This window comes from Sinocyclocheilus grahami, unplaced genomic scaffold (assembly GCF_001515645.1).
Source record: "Sinocyclocheilus grahami isolate Dianchi unplaced genomic scaffold, SAMN03320097.WGS_v1.1 scaffold167.1, whole genome shotgun sequence".
In the NCBI taxonomy this organism is placed as follows: domain Eukaryota; kingdom Metazoa; phylum Chordata; class Actinopteri; order Cypriniformes; family Cyprinidae; genus Sinocyclocheilus; species Sinocyclocheilus grahami.
In genome coordinates, this window is record NW_015505346.1 from 1261086 (window position 1) to 1267445 (window position 6360).

Here is a 6360-nt window from a genome sequence, read left to right on the forward strand (position 1 = left end):
TTTCATGATGAGATTGTTCCCCCACTTTCAATTTTACTGTTTTACTTCAATGAAACGTTAGGTTTTTGTGAATATTTTAAATAAAAGATCAAAAGGATTAACAATGCAGGTTTATTTTCAAAGGTTCTTTGTTTATTTTTACCAAGGGTGTCAATAATTCTGGCCACGACTAACTTTCTTTCATCTGTGGAACAGAATAAATTTGGAAGAATGTCATAAGTGCGCAGAGGGCAAGATTAACCAAATTATTTATTTTTGTGTTCAACAACAACAAAAAAGTTATACAGGTTTCATTTTTGGGTGAACTGTCTCTTTAAAATGTAAAAAAAAAAAATTAACCTGAGTAGATTGTGTGTGTGCTGGATAAAGTTAACACAATGACTGCAATCAGGTATGCAGGAAAAATAAATGAGTTTACACCACAAATATAATAATGCAGTCAAGACATCAATTCACTAGCTCTATGAGGGGAATATTATTTGGTCTGCCTAAGAAAGTAACTATCCCTTACCGGACAGTATACGATCCTCACAAAACCTCAACCAATTAAACATTAGACAAAGAGCAAGGCCAACATTCCAGACAGTTCAATATGGTGCACCTTCCCATATACAGTAGTAGCAGTTCCTTCTTTTTATTTTAACAATAAAATGCAATTGAAAGACATAACTTCAAATTTACAACAGAGTACAGAGCACTGCCTTAGTTTGTAATATTACAAACAGTTAAACTAATGACTAATATGAAAATCCTGTTTTGTGGCTCAACAACAATGATTTTTTTCTCTGCATGATTGATTCTTATTATCTTAATGTATTTTTATACTTGCTAGAAATATTTATATTTTTCATTAAATGAGGATTATAAGGGTTTATATAACAAGATCACTGTTTTTTTCTTTACAAAAAAATGTCAACAAATTTGTAACTCCATAAATTCGTAAACTAGCTGATTCGTTTGTAGTTTTCAACACATTTTTTACCGATTACTTCAAAACATATCTGTTGTTGCTTGCTAACTGTTTATGTTAGCAAGCTTGATAACATTATCTTGGTGACAAGCCAGTAGAATTTGCAACAACAATAAAGAACACATCCCAGAAAACCAAAACGTTTAAAAGGATGGAATAAAAAAAGAATGTCCAGCATCAATGAATCAATTTCAGTGGCATGACCGCACTCGCCCAAAAGGCCAAATGACAGTTCTATAAATTGGTTAAGATGGTTCCAAGCCATCTTTATTGTTGAGCTTAATATATGAACACCACCACCTTGTGGAAGCCTATTGACTAAATTATATTGAGAGAGCCATTATATGACAGAGACATATCATCTGGTATGTTCTTGTCAGCATTCTAAAACTGAAAGCCATATTTAAGAGATTTATGAGGATATATTTTGAGGAATTACCCAACAGACAATTACTCAATCCATTTTCTGCACATGCTGTGAGCCGTATGACAATGAATGGTGAAGGCAACTTACACAAAGAGAAATGAGGCATCATATTATGCACACTGTCCTAGCACACTCCAGCTATCTTTGCTGATGCTTGTAGTCTGTCTGCAAGGAGTCGGCTCATGTTGCAGCAAGCTCTCAGCTGATGATGCCCTGGTGATGCAGTTCCTGGATACCGAGTTTATAAAGACTGATGTCTTCAAATGTGGAGACAAATCAATAGCCAGCCCATTAAGTCATATCTCATGTTATTTTCTGTACACCATCGGGCCAAGAGCAGAGTGGAATGAGCTGGATGAATCTGCCCTAGGATAACTCTCCTTGACTTGGCTTCGCTTGGATTCACATGGGAGTCACTGTCATGGCCACATATTCTACAGCAAAGTAAACACTGGGGATGTTCCCTACACAGAGGCTTCCCACATACCTCTCATTGTCATTCTAGGATATCTCAAGCCACGTGCCTCATCTGCTAAAAGAGGCAGAAAGAGCATCTGAGAGCCCCTTTGTGCCTTCTGCCAATCCAGTTCAAAGACACAATAGGGTCATTGGGCATGAGTTCTGAGACACAAAGTCATAACAAGAAATAGGGGAAGAACCAAGGACTGTATTTCTGAAAGAAAAGATTCAAAACAGCACCAACTAAAGGGTATATTTAGAGCCTCTCATTGAGGATAATTAGTTTCAGAAGACTGGAATTTCCCGCTTTCTAAAGGCCTCTGGGGTGTGCGAGGTCTGGGAGGGGCTATCAGAACCAGCTGATAACATTTTTGGATGAAACGAGCTGACTAATATCACAAACTCCCAAAGCAGGAGAACACAAGTATACTCCCTGACCCCAGCACCTCCCAATGGCCAGAATGCTGAGAACACTGCAGCCAAACAGATACTTCAATATACATGTCTCACAGGGGAGATTTGTATCCCAAAAAATGGAAACATCTGGCAAACATTTTGACAGTTAGACAAAGGGTGAGACATCAAGCCACAAATAAAGAAAACAAATTAAGAAAACATCATGCACCCGCAGATGGATTTAATACTCTTTTACAATATGAAATTAGACACTAATTGCTACATATCATAAGAAGCAAAGTCTGAAATAGGCGATTTGTTGTGGATGTTCAAGTCTCTTTAACCTTATTTCTTAGTTTTACTACAAATAAATAAATAAATAATGTAAATTATGTCTGTTACACCAAAATCTGTAAATAATTCACTAGATACGGCAACACAAAAAATGATCTGCTAGCATGTTTTTCATAACTGCCAGGGTTACTATGTTATATCAGATAACGGATAAAAAAGCACTTTTGCCCACACATCAATGGCCTTTTATTCTCTCTTGTGGCATTTTTACGCCAAGCCTTGGCTAATATCTGAACTTGGTTACAAGTAGTGAAAATGACAAACCAGTTTTAAAGATAAACATCTACAAATATGTCCTGGTGTGAATGAAAACACTGACGCACCACAAGCCCCAGCACTGAGGACTGGATAACTGATTGTTCACACTCATGTGAAGCCCTTACTGTGTCTTGACCAGCAATGTCTGCCTAAAACAAGAGATTCTCACACTGAACCAGTCATTATAGTCACATGCCCGCAGTCATGCTGGAACTCAGTGCACAGTTATGAGAGAGGGGCACAACAAGAGCAGTTGGTCAAGCTATCCTGGGGGCTATTCAGATCAGAACAGTCATATGAGATCAGAATTATGACAACATATGTTGGTTTATGGAATGTCAGCAAATCCAAAAGACTCCATGTATACCTGAATAAAATAAACAGTGCTTGAACATTCAATGCATTGCACATGCAGTCAACTGACACACAATGAGAAACTTCTAAAAGCCATCCTACGATCTCAACTTCACCCAAAACTAATTAATAGCAAGTAATAGCATTTAAAGTAACAAGAACAAGGTAAAGAGACAATGCAAACTTTACAAACACTTACCTTCATCTTAACGTGCCATAATTTTACAGATTTAAATGTTAGCGTGGGGAAAGTGATGGACACACTCCGATCATTTCAATCAAACAATTCCTGAGCAATCTGTCATCATCTGAATCCTCCTTCCCGATTCAGTCCTGTTAAACCGAAGTAGCCTAACGTTATCCTCTTTTGCAAAGACAAAATCTTCTAAAAGCTCATTGTTTTTGAAGCTCTAATCGAGCTTCGCCGCTTTCTCTTGCCTAACATAAGGTTATACAGTTATCACTGCGTGGGGAATTCCTTGCGCTCACATTTTCCCTCGAAAGCGATTGGTCCAGGGTTCGGCGTCTACAGTGCAAAGCGAGCGAAGCGTCAAACTAAAACGCTCCCATGTGGTCAGAGAAGTCACGCGTCTGTCAGGGTTGTAGATGGGATGGATGACGAATCATAAGACTTTGTTTTTGTGAGCAGCGTTTAGTTTTGGCTCATTTTCATGTCAATATAGCGCTAGCTTTGAGAGACATCTCCAGTTCTATAACAGCACCTTGCTTATCCATTATTTATTCATTTAATCCTCAGCCTCATTGCACATACATTATCGGATATACAGATCATTTTGTTTAACATGATAATGTTAAATATGGCATTAATAATGGCAGTAAAAACATCGCTTTTGTTATAAAGCGATCATACCATGTCGCCTGCATAGTACTTGTCCTGCAGGTGAGCTAGCGTTAATTTGTTACATCAAATAAATTCAGATAGCCCCTTAATTATACTGACCGTTAGTTTGTGATTTAAAAAAATTCAGATGAGCCCTTACTCACACCGTCTGCCCCGCCCATTATCGGAATAGCCTGTTTGGGGAATTCAAGGGTGGTGGCGATTATTTGTGGTCAGGGGGATTTACTTATTTATACAAAATTGTATCAGTTGTTCTCAGACTTTTAACGGTATTGTTTTCTCATTTAAATTTTCAACAATTTAATAAATTAAAAAGAACATTTTTCCCAGAAACTACTTGAACACTACATATTTTAGGACCTAAAACCGAATGTAGAGACATGTTGAAATAAAAACACAGAACAATAAACTTACTTTCTTATAAATAACTTTCTTTCTTTCTTTCTAAAAAGCACATAGTAATCACATCGTCTCTCCTTTTAACCATTATGCTCCTTGAACATTTTTGGGTTTCTTACACAATGAGTCACACGTCTAGAAGGAAGTAATATTTATCTTAATTTATTTATCTGTTAACTTTCTGTAATTCATTATTGTATTTTACTGACCTTATTTGTAACTATGCCCTACCTGCTCATAATGCTCTTTGTACATAAGTAGTGTGACATTGTTATTATTAACACAATATAGTAGATTTAATTGTCTAACAGAAAATTCTTGTAATTCACACATATAAAGCTAAAAAAAAAAAAAAAATAACAGTACTTCCCATACCGGGAGTCGAACCCGGGCCGCCTGGGTGAAAACCAGGAATCCTAACCGCTAGACCATATGGGACAACGCAAAAGAACTTGGTTTTTATGTATTCATTCCTGACATATGTGCTATAAAGATTATTTGTACATTTTTTGGTATCGTATTGTTCTTCTTATGGTCACATAAGTGTTCACCGAAACAATTGCCCAAATTCTCTGAAACTGTGTTAATAGACTTAGGCTTTCATGTTCTAGTATTCGTAGGTTTCGACGCTCTGCTTCTTTTCACACAACGGACAGCAGGTGGCAGTGAAGCGCTAACATACGCTGAGCTTCCGCGAGACAGTTCGCCGAGGCACTGCAATATTTATTTGTACCATTTTAGTTTCTGTCTCCCAAAATCTGTGTATTTACGCAGTGTATAATTCATGATAACTTTTCTATTACAACCATTTTATTCTCTGTGTATTTTAAAGAAACGAACATTTAGCAATTATCCTATCTGACGCTGCTGTATATCAGATACCCACTCTATGTAACGTTAGCTTCTTAGTTTTCTTATTAACAGGCTTTTATTGTAATGCACTTTTTAGTATTTCATCACTCTAAGAGAAGTGTTATTCCTAAAATACGTTAACAGTTTTCTTTAAACAGCCATCTCATAGTTTGCACACATTTTGCTTTTATATGCAAGCAGCGTCTCTTTTTTTTCTATTTTTGTGCAGAATTAGGAACCAAAGATGACCTCAAAAACGAAAGGTAACGTTACTAGCATGCATACATTAGTGAATTCACTCTGTTTCTCTTCTAGTAACAAAAAAGAGGTGTATGCTAACTGTGTTTTAAACAAGTGTTGCGATGTGTCAATCATTATATACCATGATATCCACATGATATTCTGAGATTCAAGATCGTGGTTATCATTTAGTGCCTACCTTGGTATAAGGTATTAACATTTAATAACCACATATTTATGTGTGTGTGTGTGTGCATGTTTATGTGGTTTATGAGGACACAAATGTGTATAATAACATGGGTATGACATAGGTATTACAACGTGAAGGTGATTTATGAGGACATTTTCAGTGTCCCCGTAATTCAAAAGGCTTATAAATAATTCAGAATGAGTTTTTTAGAAAATCTAAAAATGCAGAAAGTTTCCTGTGAGGGGTAGGGTTGGTGTAGGGCAATAGAAAATATGGTCTGTACAGTATAAAAACCATTACGCCTATGGAGAGTCCCCATAAACCATGAAAAACAAACCTGTGTGTGTATAAATGTGTAAAAAATGTTAATAAAAAGGAAAGGTGGGCTCCAAAAGCAAAGAAGATGCTCCTCATGAGCTGGAGAGTCAGTTTGTTCTGCAGCTCCCTCAGGTCAGTTTTTTTTGTTACAGTATTTAAGTAAGGTACACACGCCCAAAACAATTCCATCAAGTGCATTTCAATAATTGATATCTTTAGATCATTGTTGTTTGACTCATAATTATTCGGTTACACTTTATTTTAAGGTGTCCTTGTTACAG

At 36.6% G+C, this 6360-nt stretch overlaps 1 protein-coding gene and 1 non-coding gene across 4 annotated transcripts in view; both read right to left on the reverse strand.

The window, feature by feature from the left end:
* The window catches only part of LOC107593207 (ETS-related transcription factor Elf-1-like), a 36259-nt gene extending 32471 nt beyond the window's left edge, over positions 1-3788 (reverse strand). For 2 of the 3 annotated variants that reach the window (XM_016282826.1, XM_016282825.1), the window contains exon 1: positions 3418-3788. The gene's annotated coding sequence lies outside the window, so the exon portion shown is untranslated. The remainder of the gene's footprint in view (positions 1-3417) is intronic. The other variant, XM_016282824.1, reaches the window with a different exon arrangement.
* A 1057-nt stretch (positions 3789-4845) lies between these two features.
* Positions 4846-4917, reverse strand: trnae-uuc (transfer RNA glutamic acid (anticodon UUC)). The gene has a single exon. It is a non-coding gene; the product is annotated as a tRNA-Glu (tRNA).
* Between the last annotated feature and the right edge of the window lie 1443 nt (positions 4918-6360).